Raw genomic sequence first — 24,424 nt, 5'->3', positions numbered from 1 at the left:
TGTTTATGCCTCCCGTTTCACCATTCCCATCTCAGAGCCAGAATACACAGGCCTAGACCACCCTACTAGGAGCCCCAGGCAATGCCACCTGCCTGGCATTCACTGTTTATGCCTCCCTTTTCACCATTCCCATCCCAGAGCCAGAAAACACAGGCACTGGGCCACCCCACTAGGAGCCCCAGGCAATGCCACCTGCCTGGCATTCGCTGTTTATGCCTCCCTTTTCACCATTCCCATCCCAGAGCCAAAATACACAGGTCTGGACCATCCCACTAGAAGCCCCAGGCAATGCCACCTGCCTGGCATTCACTGTTTATGCCTCCCTTTCACCATTCCCATCCCAGAGCCAGAATACACACGCACTGGCCCACCCCACTAGGAGCCCCAGGCAATGCCACCTGTCTGACATTCACTGTTTATGCCTCCCTTTTCACCATTGCCATCCCAGAGCCAGAATACACAGGCACTGGACCGCCCCACTAGGAGCCCCAGGCAATGCCACCTGCCTGGCATTCACTGTTTATGCCTCCCTTTTCACCATTCCCATCCCAGAGCCTGAATACACAGGCCTGTACCACCCAGCAAACGGTCCCAGGCAATGCCACCTGCCTGACATTCACTGTTAATGCCTCCATTTTCACCATTCTCATCCCAGAGCCAGAATACACAGGCTCTGGACCACCCCACTAGGAACCCCAGGCAATGCCACCTGCCTGACATTCACTGTTTATGCCTCCCTTTTCACCATTCCCATCCCAGAGCCTGAATACACAGGCAATGGATCACCCCACTTGGAGCCCCAGGCAATGCCACCTGCCTGACATTCAATGTTTATGCCTCCCTTTTCACCATTCCCATCTCAGAGCCAGAATACACAGGCCTAGACCACCCCACTAGGAGCCCCAGGCAACAACACCTGCCTGGCATTCACTGTTTATGTCTCCCTTTTCACCATTCCCATCCCAGAGCCAGAATACACAGGCAGTGGACCATCCCACTGGGAGCCCCAGGCAATGCCACCTGCCTGACATTCACTGTTTATGCCTCCCGTTTCACCATTTCCAGCCCAGAGCCAGAATACACAGGCACTGGACCATCCCACTAGGAGCCCCAGGCAATGCCACCTGCCTGGCATTCACTGTTTATGCCTCCCTTGTCACCATTCCCATCCCAGAGCCAGAATACACAGGCATTGGGCCACCCCACTAGGAGCCCCAGGCAATGCCACCTGCCTGACATTCACTGTTTATGCCTCCCTTTTCACCATTCCCATCCCAGAGCCAGAATACCCAGGCACTGGGCCACCCCACTAGGAGCCCCAGGCAATGCCACCTGCCTGGCATTCACTGTTTATGCCTCCCTTGTCACCATTCCCATCCCAGAGCCAGAATACATAGGCAGTGGACCATCCCACTAGGAGCCCAGGCAATGCCACCTGCCTGACATTCACTGTTTATGCCTCCCTTTTCACCATTCCCATCTCAGAGCCAGAATACACAGGCCTAGACCACCCTACTAGGAGCCCCAGGCAATGCCACCTGCCTGGCATTCACTGTTTATGCCTCCCTTTTCACCATTCCCATCCCAGAGCCAGGGTACACAGGCACTGGACGAGCCCACTAGGAGCCCCAGGCAATGCCACCTGCCTGGCATTCACTGTTTATGCCTCACTTTTCACCATTCCCATCCCAGAGCCAGAATACACAGGCATTGGGCCACCCCACTAGGAGCCCCAGGCAATGCCATCTGCCCGGGATTCACTGTTTATGCCTCCCTTTTCAACATTCCCATCCCAGAGCCAGAGTACTCAGGCACTGGGCCACCCCACTAGGAGCCCCAGGCAATGCCACCTGCCTGGCATTCACTGTTTATGCCTCCCTTTTCACCATTCCCATCCCAGAGCCAGAATATACAGGCATTGGGCCACCCCACTAGGAGCCCCAGGCAATGCCACCTTCCTGACATTCACTGTTTATCCCTCCCTTTTCACCATTCCCATCCCAGAGCCAGAATACACAGGCACTGGGCCACCCCACTAGGAGACCCAGGCAATGCCAACTGCCTGGCATTCACTGTTTATGCCTCCCTTTTCACCATTCCCATCCCAGAGCCAGAATACACAGGCACTGGGCCACCCCACTAGGAGACCCAGGCAATGCCAACTGCCTGGCATTCACTGTTTATGCCTCCCTTTTCACCATTCCAATCCCAGAGCCAGAATACACAGGCCTGGACCACCCCACTAGGAGCCCCAGGCAATGCCACCTGCCTGACATTCACTGTTTATGCCTCCCCTTTTCACCATTGTCATCCCAGAGCCAGAATACACAGCCTGGACCACCCCGCTAGGAGCCCCAGGCGATGCCACCTGCCTGGCATTCACTGTTTATGCCTCCCTTTTCACCATTCCCATCCCAGAGCCAGAATACATAGGCAGTGGACCATCCCACTAGGAGCCCAGGCAATGCCACCTGCCTGACATTCACTGTTTATGCCTCCCTTTTCACCATTCCCATCTCAGAGCCAGAATACACAGGCCTAGACCACCCTACTAGGAGCCCCAGGCAAAGCCACCTGCCTGGCATTCACTGTTTATGCCTCCCTTTTCACCATTCCCATCCCAGAGCCAGAATACATAGGCAGTGGACCATCCCACTAGGAGCCCAGGCAATGCCACCTGCCTGACATTCACTGTTTATGCCTCCCTTTTCACCATTCCCATCTCAGAGCCAGAATACACAGGCCTAGACCACCCTACTAGGAGCCCCAGGCAATGCCACCTGCCTGGCATTCACTGTTTATGCCTCCCTTTTCACCATTCCCATCCCAGAGCCAGGGCACACTGGCACTGGACGAGCCCACTAGGAGCCCCAGGCAATGCCACCTGCCTGGCATTCACTGTTTATGCCTCCCTTGTCACCATTCCCATCCCAGAGCCAGAATACATAGGCAGTGGACCATCCCACTAGGAGCCCAGGCAATGCCACCTGCCTGACATTCACTGTTTATGCCTCCCTTTTCACCATTCCCATCTCAGAGCCAGAATACACAGGCCTAGACCACCCTACTAGGAGCCCCAGGCAAAGCCACCTGCCTGGCATTCACTGTTTATGCCTCCCTTTTCACCATTCCCATCCCAGAGCCAGGGTACACAGGCACTGGACGAGCCCACTAGGAGCCCCAGGCAATGCCACCTGCCTGGCATTCACTGTTTATTCCTCACTTTTCACCATTCCCATCCCAGAGCCAGAATACACAGGCATTGGGCCACCCCACTAGGAGCCCCAGGCAATGCCATCTGCCCGGGATTCACTGTTTATGCCTCCCTTTTCAACATTCCCATCCCAGAGCCAGAGTACTCAGGCACTGGGCCACCCCACTAGGAGCCCCAGGCAATGCCACCTGCCTGGCATTCACTGTTTATGCCTCCCTTTTCACCATTCCCATCCCAGAGCCAGAATACACAGGCATTGGGCCACCCCACTAGGAGCCCCAGGCAATGCCACCTGCCTGACATTCACTGTTTATGCCTCCCTTTTCACCATTCCCATCCCAGAGCCAGAATACACAGGCACTGGGCCACCCCACTAGGAGACCCAGGCAATGCCAACTGCCTGGCATTCACTGTTTATGCCTCCCTTTTCACCATTCCCATCCCAGAGCCAGAATACACAGGCACTGGGCCACCCCACTAGGAGACCCAGGCAATGCCAACTGCCTGGCATTCACTGTTTATGCCTCCCTTTTCACCATTCCCATCCCAGAGCCAGAATACACAGGCCTGGACCACCCCACTAGGAGCCCCAGGCAATGCCACCTGCCTGACATTCACTGTTTATGCCTCCCCCTTTCACCATTGTCATCCCAGAGCCAGAATACACAGCCTGGACCACCCCGCTAGGAGCCCCAGGCGATGCCACCTGCCTGGCATTCACTGTTTATGCCTCCCTTTTCACCATTCCCATCCCAGAGCCAGAATACACAGGCACTGGACGACCCCGCTAGGTGCCCCAAGCCATGCCACCTTCCTGGCATTCACTGTTTATGCCTCCCTTTTCACCATTCCCATCCCAGAGCCAGAATACACAGGCACTGGACCACCCCACTAGGAGCCCCAGGCAATGCCATCTGCCTGGCATTCACTGTTTATGCCTCCCTTTTCGCCATTCCCATCCCAGAGCTAGAATACACAGGCCTGTACCACCCCGCAAGCAGTCCCAGGCAATGCCACCTGCCTGACATTCACTGTTTATGCCTCCCTTTTCACCATTCCCATCCCAGAGCCAGAATACACAGGCCTGGACCACCCCACTAGGAGCCCCAGGCAATGCCACCTGCCTGACATTCACTGTTTATGCCTCCCTTTTCACCATTCCCATCTCCGAGCCAGAATACACAGGCCTAGACCACCCCACTAGGAGCCCCAGGCAATGCCACCTGCCTGGCATTCACTGTTTATGCCTCCCTTTTCACCATTCCCATCCCAGAGCCAGGGTACACAGGCACTGGACGAGCCCACTAGGCGCCCCAGGCAATGCCACCTGCCTGGCATTCACTGTGTATGCCTCCCTTTTCATCATTCCCATCCCAGAGCCAGAATACACAGGCATTGGGCCACCCCACTAGGAGCCCCAGGCAATGTCACCTGCCTGACATTCACCGTTTATGCCTCCCTTTTCACCATTCCCATCCCAGAGCCAGAATACACAGGCACTGGACCACCCCACTAGGAGCCCCAGGCAATGCCACCTGCCTGACATTCACCGTTTATGCCTCCCTTTTCACCATTCCCATCCCAGAGCCAGAATACACAGGCACTCGACCACCCCACTAGGAGACCCAGGCAATGCCACCTGCCTGGCATTCACTGTTTATGCCTCCCTTTTCACCATTCCCATCTCAGAGCCAGCATACACAGGCCTAGACCAACCCACTAGGAGCCCCAGGCAATGCCACCTGCCTGGCATTCACAGTTTATGCCTCCCTTTTCACCATTCCCATCCCAGAGCCAGGGTACACAGGCACTGGACGAGCCCACTAGGCGCCCCAGGCAATGCCACCTGCCTGGCATTCACTGTTTATGCCTCCCTTTTCACCATTCCCATCCCAGAGCCAGAATACACAGGCATTGGGCCACCCCACTAGGAGCCCCAGGCAATGTCACCTGCCTGACATTCACCGTTTATGCCTCCCTTTTCACCATTCCCATCCCAGAGCCAGAATACACAGGCACTGGACCACCCCACTAGGAGCCCCAGGCAATGCCACCTGCCTGACATTCACTGTTTATGCTTCCCTTTTCACCATTCCCATCCCAGAGCCAGAATACACAGGCACTGGACCACCCCACTTGGAGCCCCAGGCAATGCCACCTGCCTGACATTCACTGTTTATGCCTCCCTTTTCACCATTCCCAGCCCAGAGCAGAATACACAGGCCTGGACCATCCCACTAGGAGCCCAGGCAATGCCACCTGCCTGACATTCACTGTTTATGCCTCCCTCCCAGGCAATGCCACCTGCCTGGTATTCACTATTTATGCCTCCCTTTTCACCATTCCCATCCCAGAGCCTGAATACACAGGCACTGGACCACCCCATTAGGAGCCCCAGGCAATGCCACATGCCTGACATTCACTGTTTATGCCTCCCTTTTCACCATTCCCATCCCAGAGCCTGAATACACAGGCACTGGGCCACCCCACTAGGAGCCCCAGGCAATGCCACCTGCCTGAAATTCACTGTTTATGCCTCCCTTTTCACCATTGCCATCCCAGAGCCAGAATACACAGGCACTGGACCACCCCACTAGGAGCCCCAGGCAATGCCACCTGCCTGGCATTCATTGTTTATGCCTCCCTTTTCACCATTCCCATCCCAGAGCCAGAATACACAGGCACTGGACGACCCCGCTAGGAGCCCCAGGCCATGCCACCTTCCTGGCATTCACTGTTTATGCCTACCTTTTCACCATTCCCATCCCAGAGGCAGAATACACAGGCACTGGACCACCCCACTAGGAGCCCCAGGCAATGCCACCTGCCTGACATTCACTGTTTATGCCTCCCTTTTCACCATTCCCATCCCAGAGCCAGAATACACAGGCCTGGACCACCCCACTAGGAGACCCAAGCAATGCCAACTGCCTGGCATTCACTGTTTATGCCTCCCTTTTCACCGTTCCCATCCCAGAGCCAGAATACACAGGCCTGGACCACCCCACTAGGAGCCCCAGGCAATGCCACCTGCTTGACATTCACTGTTTATGCCTCCCTTTTCACCGTTCCCATCACAGAGCCACAATACAGAGGCACTGGGCCACCCCATTAGGAGCCCCAGGCAATGCCACCTGCCTGAAATTCACAGTTTATGCCTCCCTTTTCACCATTGCCATCCCAGAGCCAGAATACACAGGCACTGGACCACCCCACTAGGAGCCCCAGGCAATGCCACCTGCCTGGCATTCACTGTTTATGCCTCCCTTTTCACCATTCCCATCCCAGAGCCTGAATACACAGGCCTGTACCACCCCGCTAGCAGTCCCAGGCAATGCCACCTGCCTGACATTCACTGTTAATGCCTTCATTTTCACCATTCTCATCCCAGAGCCAGAATACACAGGCTCTGGACCACCCCACTAGGAACCCCAGGCAATGCCACCTGCCTGACATTCACTGTTTATGCCTCCCTTTTCACCATTCCCATCCCAGAGCCTGAATACACAGGCAATGGACCACCCCACTTGGATCCCCAGGCAATGCCACCTGCCTGACATTCAATGTTTATGCCTCCCTTTTCACCATTCCCATCTCAGAGCCAGAATACACAGGCAGTGGACCACCCCACTAGGAGCCCCAGGCAATAACACCTGTCTGGCATTCACTGTTTATGTCTCCCTTTTCACCATTCCCATCCCAGAGCCAGAATACACAGGCAGTGGACCATCCCACTAGGAGCCCCAGGCAATGCCACCTGCCTGACATTCACTGTTTATGCCTCCCGTTTCACCATTTCCAGCCCAGAGCCAGAATACACAGGCACTGGACCATCCCACTAGGAGCCCCAGGCAATGCCACCTGCCTGACATTCACTGTTTATGCCTCCCTTTTCACCATTCCCATCTCAGAGCCAGAATACACAGGCACTGGGCCACCCCACTAGGAGCCCCAGGCAATGCCACCTGCCTGGCATTCACTGTTTATGCCTCCCTTGTCACCATTCCCATCCCAGAGCCAGAATACATAGGCAGTGGACCATCCCACTAGGAGCCCAGGCAATGCCACCTGCCTGACATTCACTGTTTATGCCTCCCTTTTCACCATTCCCATCTCAGAGCCAGAATACACAGGCCTAGACCACCCCACTAGGAGCCCCAGGCAATGCCACCTGCCTGGCATTCACTGTTTATGCCTCCCTTTTCACCATTCCCATCCCAGAGCCAGAATACACAGGCACTGGACGACCCCGCTAGGAGCCCCAGGCCATGCCACCTTCCTGGCATTCACTGTTTATGCCTACCTTTTCACCATTCCCATCCCAGAGCCAGAATACACAGGCACTGGACCGCCCCACTAGGAGCCCCAGGCAATGCCACCTGCCTGACATTCACTGTTTATGCCTCCCTTTTCACCATTCCCATCCCAGAGCCAGAATACACAGGCCTGGACCACCCCACTAGGAGACCCAAGCAATGCCAACTGCCTGGCATTCACTGTTTATGCCTCCCTTTTCACCATTCCCATCCCAGAGCCAGAATACACAGGCCTGTACCACCCCGCTAGCAGTCCCAGGCAATGCCACCTGCCTGACATTCACTGTTAATGCCTTCATTTTCACCATTCTCATCCCAGAGCCAGAATACACAGGCTCTGGACCACCCCACTAGGAACCCCAGGCAATGTCACCTGCCTGACATTCACTGTTTATGCCTCCCTTTTCACCATTCCCATCCCAGAGCCTCAATACACAGGCAATGGACCACCCCACTTGGAGCCCCAGGCAATGCCACCTGCTTGGCATTCACTGTTTATGCCTCCCTTGTCACCATTCCCATCCCAGAGCCAGAATACATAGGCAGTGGACCATCCCACTAGGAGCCCAGGCAATGCCACCTGCCTGACATTCACTGTTTATGCCTCCCTTTTCACCATTCCCATCTCAGAGCCAGAATACACAGGCCTAGACCACCCCACTAGCAGTCCCAGGCAATGCCACCTGCCTGACATTCACTGTTAATGCCTTCATTTTCACCATTCTCATCCCAGAGCCAGAATACACAGGCTCTGGACCACCCCACTAGGAACCCCAGGCAATGCCACCTGCCTGACATTCACTGTTTATGCCTCCCGTTTCACCATTTCCAGCCCAGAGCCAGAATACACAGGCACTGGACCATCCCACTAGGAGCCCCAGGCAATGCCACCTGCCTGGCATTCACTGTGTATGCCTCCCTTTTCATCATTCCCATCCCAGAGCCAGAATACACAGGCATTGGGCCACCCCACTAGGAGCCCCAGGCAATGTCACCTGCCTGACATTCACCGTTTATGCCTCCCTTTTCACCATTCCCATCCCAGAGCCAGAATACACAGGCACTGGACCACCCCACTAGGAGCCCCAGGCAATGCCACCTGCCTGACATTCACCGTTTATGCCTCCCTTTTCACCATTCCCATCCCAGAGCCAGAATACACAGGCACTCGACCACCCCACTAGGAGACCCAGGCAATGCCACCTGCCTGGCATTCACTGTTTATGCCTCCCTTTTCACCATTCCCATCTCAGAGCCAGCATACACAGGCCTAGACCAACCCACTAGGAGCCCCAGGCAATGCCACCTGCCTGGCATTCACAGTTTATGCCTCCCTTTTCACCATTCCCATCCCAGAGCCAGGGTACACAGGCACTGGACGAGCCCACTAGGCGCCCCAGGCAATGCCACCTGCCTGGCATTCACTGTTTATGCCTCCCTTTTCACCATTCCCATCCCAGAGCCAGAATACACAGGCATTGGGCCACCCCACTAGGAGCCCCAGGCAATGTCACCTGCCTGACATTCACCGTTTATGCCTCCCTTTTCACCATTCCCATCCCAGAGCCAGAATACACAGGCACTGGACCACCCCACTAGGAGCCCCAGGCAATGCCACCTGCCTGACATTCACTGTTTATGCTTCCCTTTTCACCATTCCCATCCCAGAGCCAGAATACACAGGCACTGGACCACCCCACTTGGAGCCCCAGGCAATGCCACCTGCCTGACAATCAATGTTTATGCCTCCCTTTTCACCATTCCCAGCCCAGAGCCAGAATACACAGGCCTGGACCATCCCACTAGGAGCCCAGGCAATGCCACCTGCCTGACATTCACTGTTTATGCCTCCCTTTTCACCATTCCCATCCCAGAGCCTGAATACACAGGCACCGGACCACCCCACTAGGTGCCCCAGGCAATGCCACCTGCCTGACATTCACTGTTTATGCCTCCCTTTTCACCATTCCCATCCCAGAGCCTGAATACACAGGCACTGGACCACCCCACTAGGTGCCCCAGGCAATGCCACCTGCCTGGCATTCACTGTTTATGCCTCCCTTTTCACCATTCCCATCCCGGAGCCTGAATACACAGGCACTGGACCACCCCACTAGGAGCCCCGGGCAATGCCACCTGCCTGACATTCACTGTTTATGCCTCCCTTTTCACCATTGTCATCCCAGAGCCAGAATACACAGCCTGGGCCACCCCACTAGGAGCCCCAGGCAATGCCACCTGCCTGGCATTCACTGTTTATGCCTCCCTTTTCACCATTCCCATCCCAGAGCCAGAATACACATTCACTGGACGACCCCGCTAGGAGCCCCAGGCCATGCCACCTTCCTGGCATTCACTGTTTATGCCTCCCTTTTCACCATTCCCATCCCAGAGCCAGAATACACAGGCACTGGACCACCCCACTAGGGGCCCCAGGCAATGCCACCTGCCTGACATTCACTGTTTATGCCTCCCTTTTCACCATTCCCATCCCAGAGCCAGAATACACAGGCCTGGACCACCCCACTAGGAGACCCAGGCAATGCCAACTGCCTGGCATTCACTGTTTAAGCCTCCCTTTTCACCATTCCCATCCCAGAGCCAGAATACACAGGCCTGGACCACCCCACTAGGAGCCCCAGGCAATGCCACCTGCCTGACATTCACTGTTTATGCCTCCCTTTTCACCATTCCCATCCCAGAGCCAGAATACACAGGCACTGGGCCACCCCACTAGGAGCCCCAGGCAATGCCACCTGCCTGGCAGTCACTGTTTATGCCTCCCTTGTCACCATTCCCATCCCAGAGCCAGAATACACAGGCAGTGGACCATCCCACTAGGAGCCCCAGGCAATGCCACCTGCCTGACATTCACTGTTTATGCCTCCCTTTTCACCATTCCCATGCCAGAGCCTGAATACACAGGCACTGGGCCACCCCACTAGGAGCCCCAGGCAATGCCACCTGCCTGACATTCACTGTTTATGCCTCCCCTTTTCACCATTGTCATCCCAGAGCCAGAATACACAGCCTGGACCACCCCGCTAGGAGCCCCAGGCAATGCCACCTGCCTGGCATTCACTGTTTATGCCTCCCTTTTCACCATTCCCATCCCAGAGCCAGAATACACAGGCACTGGACGACCTCGCTAGGTGCCCCAGGCCATGCCACCTTCCTGGCATTCACTGTTTATGCCTCCCTTTTCACCATTCCAATCCCAGAGCCAGAATACACAGGCACTGGACCACCCCACTAGGAGCCCCAGGCAATGCCACCTGCCTGGCATTCACTGTTTATGCCTCCCTTTTCACCATTCCCATCCCAGAGCTAGAATACACAGGCCTGGACCACCCCACTAGGAGACCCAGGCAATGCCAACTGCCTGGCATTCACTGTTTATGCCTCCCTTTTCACCATTCCCATCCCAGAGCCAGAATACACATGCCTGGACCACCCCACTAGGAGCCCCAGGCAATGCCACCTGCCTGACATTCACTGTTTATGCCTCCCTTTTCACCATTCCCATCCCAGAGCCAGAAAACACAGGCACTGGGCCACCCCACTAGGAGCCCCAGGCAATGCCACCTGCCTGGCATTCACTGTTTATGCCTCCCTTTTCACCATTCCCATCCCAGAGCCAAAATACACAGGTCTGGACCATCCCACTAGAAGCCCCAGGCAATGCCACCTGCCTGGCATTCACTGTTTATGCCTCCCTTTCACCATTTCCATCCCAGAGCCAGAATACACACGCACTGGCCCACCCCACTAGGAGCCCCAGGCAATGCCACCTGTCTGACATTCACTGTTTATGCCTCCCTTTTCACCATTGCCATCCCAGAGCCAGAATACACAGGCACTGGACCGCCCCACTAGGAGCCCCAGGCAATGCCACCTGCCTGGCATTCACTGTTTATGCCTCCCTTTTCACCATTCCCATCCCAGAGCCTGAATACACAGGCCTGTACCACCCAGCAAACGGTCCCAGGCAATGCCACCTGCCTGACATTCACTGTTAATGCCTCCATTTTCACCATTCTCATCCCAGAGCCAGAATACACAGGCTCTGGACCACCCCACTAGGAACCCCAGGCAATGCCACCTGCCTGACATTCACTGTTTATGCCTCCCTTTTCACCATTCCCATCCCAGAGCTTGAATACACAGGCAATGGATCACCCCACTTGGAGCCCCAGGCAATGCCACCTGCCTGACATTCAATGTTTATGCCTCCCTTTTCACCATTCCCATCTCAGAGCCAGAATACACAGGCCTAGACCACCCCACTAGGAGCCCCAGGCAACAACACCTGCCTGGCATTCACTGTTTATGTCTCCCTTTTCACCATTCCCATCCCAGAGCCAGAATACACAGGCAGTGGACCATCCCACTGGGAGCCCCAGGCAATGCCACCTGCCTGACATTCACTGTTTATGCCTCCCGTTTCACCATTTCCAGCCCAGAGCCAGAATACACAGGCACTGGACCATCCCACTAGGAGCCCCAGGCAATGCCACCTGCCTGGCATTCACTGTTTATGCCTCCCTTGTCACCATTCCCATCCCAGAGCCAGAATACACAGGCATTGGGCCACCCCACTAGGAGCCCCAGGCAATGCCACCTGCCTGACATTCACTGTTTATGCCTCCCTTTTCACCATTCCCATCCCAGAGCCAGAATACCCAGGCACTGGGCCACCCCACTAGGAGCCCCAGGCAATGCCACCTGCCTGGCATTCACTGTTTATGCCTCCCTTGTCACCATTCCCATCCCAGAGCCAGAATACATAGGCAGTGGACCATCCCACTAGGAGCCCAGGCAATGCCACCTGCCTGACATTCACTGTTTATGCCTCCCTTTTCACCATTCCCATCTCAGAGCCAGAATACACAGGCCTAGACCACCCTACTAGGAGCCCCAGGCAATGCCACCTGCCTGGCATTCACTGTTTATGCCTCCCTTTTCACCATTCCCATCCCAGAGCCAGGGTACACAGGCACTGGACGAGCCCACTAGGAGCCCCAGGCAATGCCACCTGCCTGGCATTCACTGTTTATGCCTCACTTTTCACCATTCCCATCCCAGAGCCAGAATACACAGGCATTGGGCCACCCCACTAGGAGCCCCAGGCAATGCCATCTGCCCGGGATTCACTGTTTATGCCTCCCTTTTCAACATTCCCATCCCAGAGCCAGAGTACTCAGGCACTGGGCCACCCCACTAGGAGCCCCAGGCAATGCCACCTGCCTGGCATTCACTGTTTATGCCTCCCTTTTCACCATTCCCATCCCAGAGCCAGAATATACAGGCATTGGGCCACCCCACTAGGAGCCCCAGGCAATGCCACCTTCCTGACATTCACTGTTTATCCCTCCCTTTTCACCATTCCCATCCCAGAGCCAGAATACACAGGCACTGGGCCACCCCACTAGGAGACCCAGGCAATGCCAACTGCCTGGCATTCACTGTTTATGCCTCCCTTTTCACTATTCCCATCCCAGAGCCAGAATACACAGGCACTGGGCCACCCCACTAGGAGACCCAGGCAATGCCAACTGCCTGGCATTCACTGTTTATGCCTCCCTTTTCACCATTCCAATCCCAGAGCCAGAATACACAGGCCTGGACCACCCCACTAGGAGCCCCAGGCAATGCCACCTGCCTGACATTCACTGTTTATGCCTCCCCTTTTCACCATTGTCATCCCAGAGCCAGAATACACAGCCTGGACCACCCCGCTAGGAGCCCCAGGCGATGCCACCTGCCTGGCATTCACTGTTTATGCCTCCCTTTTCACCATTCCCATCCCAGAGCCAGAATACATAGGCAGTGGACCATCCCACTAGGAGCCCAGGCAATGCCACCTGCCTGACATTCACTGTTTATGCCTCCCTTTTCACCATTCCCATCTCAGAGCCAGAATACACAGGCCTAGACCACCCTACTAGGAGCCCCAGGCAAAGCCACCTGCCTGGCATTCACTGTTTATGCCTCCCTTTTCACCATTCCCATCCCAGAGCCAGAATACATAGGCAGTGGACCATCCCACTAGGAGCCCAGGCAATGCCACCTGCCTGACATTCACTGTTTATGCCTCCCTTTTCACCATTCCCATCTCAGAGCCAGAATACACAGGTCTAGACCACCCTACTAGGAGCCCCAGGCAATGCCACCTGCCTGGCATTCACTGTTTATGCCTCCCTTTTCACCATTCCCATCCCAGAGCCAGGGCACACTGGCACTGGACGAGCCCACTAGGAGCCCCAGGCAATGCCACCTGCCTGGCATTCACTGTTTATGCCTCCCTTGTCACCATTCCCATCCCAGAGCCAGAATACATAGGCAGTGGACCATCCCACTAGGAGCCCAGGCAATGCCACCTGCCTGACATTCACTGTTTATGCCTCCCTTTTCACCATTCCCATCTCAGAGCCAGAATACACAGGCCTAGACCACCCTACTAGGAGCCCCAGGCAAAGCCACCTGCCTGGCATTCACTGTTTATGCCTCCCTTTTCACCATTCCCATCCCAGAGCCAGGGTACACAGGCACTGGACGAGCCCACTAGGAGCCCCAGGCAATGCCACCTGCCTGGCATTCACTGTTTATTCCTCACTTTTCACCATTCCCATCCCAGAGCCAGAATACACAGGCATTGGGCCACCCCACTAGGAGCCCCAGGCAATGCCATCTGCCCGGGATTCACTGTTTATGCCTCCCTTTTCAACATTCCCATCCCAGAGCCAGAGTACTCAGGCACTGGGCCACCCCACTAGGAGCCCCAGGCAATGCCACCTGCCTGGCATTCACTGTTTATGCCTCCCTTTTCACCATTCCCATCCCAGAGCCAGAATACACAGGCATTGGGCCACCCCACTAGGAGCCCCAGGCAATGCCACCTGCCTGACATTCACTGTTTATGCCTCCCTTTTCACCATTCCCATCCCAGAGCCAGAATACACAGGCACTGGGCCACCCCACTAGGAGACCCAGGCAATGCCAACTGCCTGGCATTCACTGTTTATGCCTCCCTTTTCACCATTCCCATCCCAGAGCCAGAATACACAGGCACTGGGCCACCCCACTAGGAGACCCAGGCAATGCCAACTGCCTGGCATTCACTGTTTATGCCTCCCTTTTCACCATTCCCATCCCAGAGCCAGAATACACAGGCCTGGACCACCCCACTAGGAGCCCCAGGCAATGCCACCTGCCTGACATTCACTGTTTATGCCTCCCCCTTTCACCATTGTCATCCCAGAGCCAGAATACACAGCCTGGACCACCCCGCTAGGAGCCCCAGGCGATGCCACCTGCCTGGCATTCACTGTTTATGCCTCCCTTTTCACCATTCCCATCCCAGAGCCAGAATACACAGGCACTGGACGACCCCGCTAGGTGCCCAAAGCCATGCCACCTTCCTGGCATTCACTGTTTATGCCTCCCTTTTCACCATTCCCATCCCAGAGCCAGAATACACAGGCACTGGACCACCCCACTAGGAGCCCCAGGCAATGCCATCTGCCTGGCATTCACTGTTTATGCCTCCCTTTTCGCCATTCCCATCCCAGAGCTAGAATACACAGGCCTGTACCACCCCGCAAGCAGTCCCAGGCAATGCCACCTGCCTGACATTCACTGTTAATGCCTCCATTTTCACCATTCTCATCCCAGAGCCAGAATACACAGGCTCTGGACCACCCCACTAGGAACCCCAGGCAATGCCACCTGCCTGACATTCACTGTTTATGCCTCCCTTTACACCATTCCCATCCCAGAGCCTGAATACACAGGCAATGGACCACCCCACCTGGAGCCCCAGGCAATGCCACCTGCCTGACATTCACTGTTTATGCCTCCCTTTTTACCATTCCCATCTCAGAGCCAGAATACACAGGCCTAGACCACCCCACTAGGAGCCCCAGGCAACAACACCTGCCTGGCATTCACTGTTTATGTCTCCCTTTTCACCATTCCCATCCCAGAGCCAGAATACACAGGCAGTGGACCATCCCACTGGGAGCCCCAGGCAATGCCACCTGCCTGACATTCACTGTTTATGCCTCCCGTTTCACCATTTCCAGCCCAGAGCCAGAATACACAGGCACTGGACCATCCCACTAGGAGCCCCAGGCAATGCCACCTGCCTGGCATTCACTGTTTATGCCTCCCTTGTCACCATTCCCATCCCAGAGCCAGAATACACAGGCATTGGGCCACCCCACTAGGAGCCCCAGGCAATGCCACCTGCCTGACATTCACTGTTTATGCCTCCCTTTTCACCATTCCCATCCCAGAGCCAGAATACACAGGCACTGGGCCACCCCACTAGGAGCCCCAGGCAATGCCACCTGTCTGGCATTCACTGTTTATGCCTCCCTTGTCACCATTCCCATCCCAGAGCCAGAATACATAGGCAGTGGACCATCCCACTAGGAGCCCAGGCAATGCCACCTGCCTGACATTCACTGTTTATGCCTCCCTTTTCACCATTCCCATCTCAGAGCCAGAATACACAGGCCTAGACCACCCTACTAGGAGCCCCAGGCAATGCCACCTGCCTGGCATTCACTGTTTATGCCTCCCTTTTCACCATTCCCATCCCAGAGCCAGGGTACACAGGCACTGGACGAGCCCACTAGGATCCCCAGGCAATGCCACCTGCCTGACATTCACCGTTTATGCCTCCCTTTTCACCATTCCCATCCCAGAGCCAGAATACACAGGCACTGGACCACCCCACTAGGAGCCCCAGGCAATGCCACCTGCCTGACATTCACTGTTTATGCTTCCCTTTTCACCATTCCCATCCCAGAGCCAGAATACACAGGCACTGGACCACCCAATTGGAGCCCCAGGCAATGCCACCTGCCTGACAATCAATGTTTATGCCTCCCTTTTCACCATTCCCAGCCCAGAGCCAGAATACACAGGCCTGGACCATCCCACTAGGAGCCCAGGCAATGCCACCTGCCTGACATTCACTGTTTATGCCTCCCTTTTCACCATTCCCATCCCAGAGCCTGAATACACAGGCACCGGACTACCCCACTAGGTGCCCCAGGCAATGCCACCTGCCTGACATTCACTGTTTATGCCTCCCTTTTCACCATTCCCATCCCAGAGCCTGAATACACAGGCACTGGACCACCCCACTAGGTGCCCCAGGCAATGCCACCTGCCTGGCATTCACTGTTTATGCCTCCCTTTTCACCATTCCCATCCCGGAGCCTGAATACACAGGCACTGGACCACCCCACTAGGAGCCCCAGGCAATGCCACCTGCCTGACATTCACTGTTTATGCCTCCCTTTTCACCATTGTCATCCCAGAGCCAGAATACACAGCCTGGGCCACCCCACTAGGAGCCCCAGGCAATGCCACCTGCCTGGCATTCACTGTTTATGCCTCCCTTTTCACCATTCCCATCCCAGAGCCAGAATACACAGGCACTGGACGACCCCGCTAGGAGCCCCAGGCCATGCCACCTTCCTGGCATTCACTGTTTATGCCTCCCTTTTCACCATTCCCATCCCAGAGCCAGAATACACAGGCACTGGACCACCCCACTAGGGGCCCCAGGCAATGCCACCTGCCTGACATTCACTGTTTATGCCTCCCTTTTCACCATTCCCATCCCAGAGCCAGAATACACAGGCCTGGACCACCCCACTAGGAGACCCATGCAATGCCAACTGCCTGGCATTCACTGTTTAAGCCTCCCTTTTCACCATTCCCATCCCAGAGCCAGAATACACAGGCCTGGACCACCCCACTAGGAGCCCCAGGCAATGCCACCTGCCTGACATTCACTGTTTATGCCTCCCTTTTCACCATTCCCATCCCAGAGCCAGAATACACAGGCACTGGGCCACCCCACTAGGAGCCCCAGGCAATGCCACCTGCCTGGCAGTCACTGTTTATGCCTCCCTTGTCACCATTCCCATCCCAGAGCCAGAATACACAGGCAGTGGACCATCCCACTAGGAGCCCCAGGCAATGCCACCTGCCTGACATTCACTGTTTATGCCTCCCTTTTCACCATTCCCATGCCAGAGCCTGAATACACAGGCACTGGGCCACCCCACTAGGAGCCCCAGGCAATGCCACCTGCCTGACATTCACTGTTTATGCCTCCCCTTTTCACCATTGTCATCCCAGAGCCAGAATACACAGCCTGGACCACCCCGCTAGGAGCCCCAGGCAATGCCACCTGCCTGGCATTCACTGTTTATGCCTCCCTTTTCACCATTCCCATCCCAGAGCCAGAATACACAGGCACTGGACGACCTCGCTAGGTGCCCCAGGCCATGCCACCTTCCTGGCATTCACTGTTTATGCCTCCCTTTTCACCATTCCAATCCCAGAGCCAGAAAACACAGGCACTGGACCACCCCACTAGGAGCCCCAGGCAATGCCACCTGCCTGGCATTCACTGTTTATGCCTCCCTTTTCACCATTCCCATCCCAGAGCTAGAATACACAGGGCTGGACCACCCCACTAGGAGCCCCAGGCAATGCCAACTGCCTGGCATTCACTGTTTATGCCTCCCTTTTCACCATTCCCATCCCAGAGCCAGAATACACATGCCTGGACCACCCCACTAGGAGCCCCAGGCAATGCCACCTGCCTGACATTCACTATTTATGCCTCCCTTTTCACCATTCCCATCCCAGAGCCAGAATACACAGGCACTGGACCACCCCACTAGGAGCCCCAGGCAATGCCACCTGCCTGACATTCACTGTTTATGCCTCCCGTTTCACCATTCCCATCTCAGAGCCAGAATACACAGGCCTAGACCACCCTACTAGGAGCCCCAGGCAATGCCACCTGCCTGGCATTCACTGTTTATGCCTCCCTTTTCACCATTCCCATCCCAGAGCCAGAAAACACAGGCACTGGGCCACCCCACTAGGAGCCCCAGGCAATGCCACCTGCCTGGCATTCACTGTTTATGCCTCCCTTTTCACCATTCCCATCCCAGAGCCAAAATACACAGGTCTGGACCATCCCACTAGAAGCCCCAGGCAATGCCACCTGCCTGGCATTCACTGTTTATGCCTCCCTTTCACCATTCCCATCCCAGAGCCAGAATACACACGCACTGGCCCACCCCACTAGGAGCCCCAGGCAATGCCACCTGTCTGACATTCACTGTTTATGCCTCCCTTTTCACCATTGCCATCCCAGAGCCAGAATACACAGGCACTGGACCGCCCCACTAGGAGCCCCAGGCAATGCCACCTGCCTGGCATTCACTGTTTATGCCTCCCTTTTCACCATTCCCATCCCAGAGCCTGAATACACAGGCCTGTACCACCCAGCAAACGGTCCCAGGCAATGCCACCTGCCTGACATTCACTGTTAATGCCTCCATTTTCACCATTCTCATCCCAGAGCCAGAATACACAGGCTCTGGACCACCCCACTAGGAACCCCAGGCAATGCCACCTGCCTGACATTCACTGTTTATGCCTCCCTTTTCACCATTCCCATCCCAGAGCCTGAATACACAGGCAATGGATCACCCCACTTGGAGCCCCAGGCAATGCCACCTGCCTGACATTCAATGTTTATGCCTCCCTTTTCACCATTCCCATCTCAGAGCCAGAATACACAGGCCTAGACCACCCCACTAGGAGCCCCAGGCAACAACACCTGCCTGGCATTCACTGTTTATGTCTCCCTTTTCACCATTCCCATCCCAGAGCCAGAATACACAGGCAGTGGACCATCCCACTGGGAGCCCCAGGCAATGCCACCTGCCTGACATTCACTGTTTATGCCTCCCGTTTCACCATTTCCAGCCCAGAGCCAGAATACACAGGCACTGGACCATCCCACTAGGAGCCCCAGGCAATGCCACCTGCCTGGCATTCACTGTTTATGCCTCCCTTGTCACCATTCCCATCCCAGAGCCAGAATACACAGGCATTGGGCCACCCCACTAGGAGCCCCAGGCAATGCCACCTGCCTGACATTCACTGTTTATGCCTCCCTTTTCACCATTCCCATCCCAGAGCCAGAATACCCAGGCACTGGGCCACCCCACTAGGAGCCCCAGGCAATGCCACCTGCCTGGCATTCACTGTTTATGCCTCCCTTGTCACCATTCCCATCCCAGAGCCAGAATACATAGGCAGTGGACCATCCCACTAGGAGCCCAGGCAATGCCACCTGCCTGACATTCACTGTTTATGCCTCCCTTTTCACCATTCCCATCTCAGAGCCAGAATACACAGGCCTAGACCACCCTACTAGGAGCCCCAGGCAATGCCACCTGCCTGGCATTCACTGTTTATGCCTCCCTTTTCACCATTCCCATCCCAGAGCCAGGGTACACAGGCACTGGACGAGCCCACTAGGAGCCCCAGGCAATGCCACCTGCCTGGCATTCACTGTTTATGCCTCACTTTTCACCATTCCCATCCCAGAGCCAGAATACACAGGCATTGGGCCACCCCACTAGGAGCCCCAGGCAATGCCATCTGCCCGGGATTCACTGTTTATGCCTCCCTTTTCAACATTCCCATCCCAGAGCCAGAGTACTGAGGCACTGGGCCACCCCACTAGGAGCCCCAGGCAATGCCACCTGCCTGGCATTCACTGTTTATGCCTCCCTTTTCACCATTCCCATCCCAGAGCCAGAATACACAGGCATTGGGCCACCCCACTAGGAGCCCCAGGCAATGCCACCTTCCTGACATTCACTGTTTATCCCTCCCTTTTCACCATTCCCATCCCAGAGCCAGAATACACAGGCACTGGGCCACCCCACTAGGAGACCCAGGCAATGCCACCTGCATGGCATTCACTGTTTATGCCTCCCTTTTCACCATTCCCATCCCAGAGCCAGGGCACACTGGCACTGGACGAGCCCACTAGGAGCCCCAGGCAATGCCACCTGCCTGGCATTCACTGTTTATGCCTCCCTTGTCACCATTCCCATCCCAGAGCCAGAATACATAGGCAGTGGACCATCCCACTAGGAGCCCAGGCAATGCCACCTGCCTGACATTCACTGTTTATGCCTCCCTTTTCACCATTCCCATCTCAGAGCCAGAATACACAGGCCTAGACCACCCTACTAGGAGCCCCAGGCAAAGCCACCTGCCTGGCATTCACTGTTTATGCCTCCCTTTTCACCATTCCCATCCCAGAGCCAGGGTACACAGGCACTGGACGAGCCCACTAGGAGCCCCAGGCAATGCCACCTGCCTGGCATTCACTGTTTATTCCTCACTTTTCACCATTCCCATCCCAGAGCCAGAATACACAGGCATTGGGCCACCCCACTAGGAGCCCCAGGCAATGCCATCTGCCCGGGATTCACTGTTTATGCCTCCCTTTTCAACATTCCCATCCCAGAGCCAGAGTACTCAGGCACTGGGCCACCCCACTAGGAGCCCCAGGCAATGCCACCTGCCTGGCATTCACTGTTTATGCCTCCCTTTTCACCATTCCCATCCCAGAGCCAGAATACACAGGCATTGGGCCACCCCACTAGGAGCCCCAGGCAATGCCACCTGCCTGACATTCACTGTTTATGCCTCCCTTTTCACCATTCCCATCCCAGAGCCAGAATACACAGGCACTGGGCCACCCCACTAGGAGACCCAGGCAATGCCAACTGCCTGGCATTCACTGTTTATGCCTCCCTTTTCACCATTCCCATCCCAGAGCCAGAATACACAGGCACTGGGCCACCCCACTAGGAGACCCAGGCAATGCCAACTGCCTGGCATTCACTGTTTATGCCTCCCTTTTCACCATTCCCATCCCAGAGCCAGAATACACAGGCCTGGACCACCCCACTAGGAGCCCCAGGCAATGCCACCTGCCTGACATTCACTGTTTATGCCTCCCCCTTTCACCATTGTCATCCCAGAGCCAGAATACACAGCCTGGACCACCCCGCTAGGAGCCCCAGGCGATGCCACCTGCCTGGCATTCACTGTTTATGCCTCCCTTTTCACCATTCCCATCCCAGAGCCAGAATACACAGGCACTGGACCACCCCACTAGGAGCCCCAGGCAATGCCATCTGCCTGGCATTCACTGTTTATGCCTCCCTTTTCGCCATTCCCATCCCAGAGCTAGAATACACAGGCCTGTACCACCCCGCAAGCAGTCCCAGGCAATGCCACCTGCCTGACATTCACTGTTAATGCCTCCATTTTCACCATTCTCATCCCAGAGCCAGAATACACAGGCTCTGGACCACCCCACTAGGAACCCCAGGCAATGCCACCTGCCTGACATTCACTGTTTATGCCTCCCTTTACACCATTCCCATCCCAGAGCCTGAATACACAGGCAATGGACCACCCCACCTGGAGCCCCAGGCAATGCCACCTGCCTGACATTCACTGTTTATGCCTCCCTTTTTACCATTCCCATCTCAGAGCCAGAATACACAGGCCTAGACCACCCCACTAGGAGCCCCAGGCAACAACACCTGCCTGGCATTCACTGTTTATGTCTCCCTTTTCACCATTCCCATCCCAGAGCCAGAATACACAGGCAGTGGACCATCCCACTGGGAGCCCCAGGCAATGCCACCTGCGTGACATTCACTGTTTATGCCTCCCGTTTCAACATTTCCAGCCCAGAGCCAGAATACACAGGCACTGGACCATCCCACTAGGAGCCCCAGGCAATGCCACCTGCCTGGCATTCACTGTTTATGCCTCCCTTGTCACCATTCCCATCCCAGAGCCAGAATACACAGGCATTGGGCCACCCCACTAGGAGCCCCAGGCAATGCCACCTGCCTGACATTCACTGTTTATGCCTCCCTTTTCACCATTCCCATCCCAGAGCCAGAATACACAGGCACTGGGCCACCCCACTAGGAGCCCCAGGCAATGCCACCTGTCTGGCATTCACTGTTTATGCCTCCCTTGTCACCATTCCCATCCCAGAGCCAGAATACATAGGCAGTGGACCATCCCACTAGGAGCCCAGGCAATGCCACCTGCCTGACATTCACTGTTTATGCCTCCCTTTTCACCATTCCCATCTCAGAGCCAGAATACACAGGCCTAGACCACCCTACTAGGAGCCCCAGGCAATGCCACCTGCCTGGCATTCACTGTTTATGCCTCCCTTTTCACCATTCCCATCCCAGAGCCAGGGTACACAGGCACTGGACGAGCCCACTAGGAGCCCCAGGCAATGCCACCTGCCTGGAATTCACTGTTTATGCCTCCCTTTTCACCATTCCCTTCCCAGAGCCAGAATACACAGGCATTGGGCCACCCCACTAGGAGCCCCAGGCAATGCCATCTGCCCGGGATTCACTGTTTATGCCTCCCTTTTCAACATTCCCATCCCAGAGCCAGAGTACTCAGGCACTGGGCCACCCCACTAGGAGCCCCAGGCAATGCCACCTGCCTGGCATTCACTGTTTATGCCTCCCTTTTCACCATTCCCATCCCAGAGCCAGAATACACAGGTTGGGCCACCCCACTAGGAGCCCCAGGCAATGCCACCTGCCTGACATTCACTGTTTATGCCTCCCTTTTCACCATTCCCATCCCAGAGCCAGAATACACAGGCACTGAGCCACCCCACTAGGAGACCCAGGCAATGCCAACTGCCTGGCATTCACTGTTTATGCCTCCCTTTTCACCATTCCCATCCCAGAGCCAGAATACACAGGCACTGGGCCACCCCACTAGGAGACCCAGGCAATGCCAACTGCCTGGCATTCACTGTTTATGCCTCCCTTTTCACCATTCCCATCCCAGAGCCAGAATACACAGGCCTGGACCACCCCACTAGGAGCCCCAGGCAATGCCACCTGCCTGACATTCACTGTTTATGCCTCCCTTTTCACCATTCTCATCCCAGAGCCAGAATACACAGGCCTGGACCACCCCACTAGGAGACCCAAGCAATGCCAACTGCCTTGCATTCACTGTTTATGCCTCCCTTTTCACCATTCCCATCCCAGAGCCTGAATACACAGGCACTGGACCACCCCACTAGGTGTCCCAGGCAATGCCACCTGCCTGACATTCACTGTTTATGCCTCCCTTTTCACCATTCCCATCCCAGAGCCAGAATACACAGGCACTGGGCCACCCCACTAGGAGCCCCAGGCGATGCCACCTGCCTGGCATTCACTGATTATGCCTCCCTTGTCACCATTCCCATCCCAGAGCCAGAATACACAGGCAGTGGACCATCCCACTAGGAGCCCAGGCAATGCCACCTGCCTGGCATTCACTGTTTATGCCTCCCTTTTCACCATTCCCATCCCAGAGCCTGAATACACAGGCACTGGACCACCCCACTAGGAGCCCCAGGCAATGCCACCTGCCTGACATTCACTGTTTATGCCTCCCCTTTTCACCATTGTCATCCCAGAGCCAGAATACACAGCCTGGGCCACCCCACTAGGAGCCCCAGGCAATGCCACCTGCCTGGCATTCACTGTTTATGCCTCCCTTTTCACCATTCCCATCCCAGAGCCAGAATACACAGGCACTGGACGACCCCGCTAGGAGCCCCAGGCCATGCCACCTTCCTGGCATTCACTGTTTATGTCTCCCTTTTCACCATTCCCATCCCAGAGCCAGAATACACAGGCACTGGACCAACCCACTAGGGGCCCCAGGCAATGCCACCTGCCTGACATTCACTGTTTATGCCTCCCTTTTCACCATTCCCATCCCAGAGCCAGAATACACAGGCCTGGACCACCCCACTAGGAGACCCAGGCAATGCCAACTGCCTGGCATTCACTGTTTATGCCTCCCTTTTCACCATTCCCATCCCAGAGCCAGAATACACAGGCCTGGACCACCCCACTAGGAGCCCCAGGCAATGCCACCTGCCTGACATTCACTGTTTATGCCTCCCGTTTCACCATTTCCAGCACAG

The sequence above is a fragment of the Ambystoma mexicanum genome, chromosome 6p (genome assembly GCF_040938575.1).
Source record: "Ambystoma mexicanum isolate Mex_15411 chromosome 6p, UKY_AmexF1_1, whole genome shotgun sequence".
NCBI classification, from domain to species: Eukaryota; Metazoa; Chordata; class Amphibia; order Caudata; family Ambystomatidae; genus Ambystoma; species Ambystoma mexicanum.
This window is presented reverse-complemented; position numbering follows the sequence as displayed.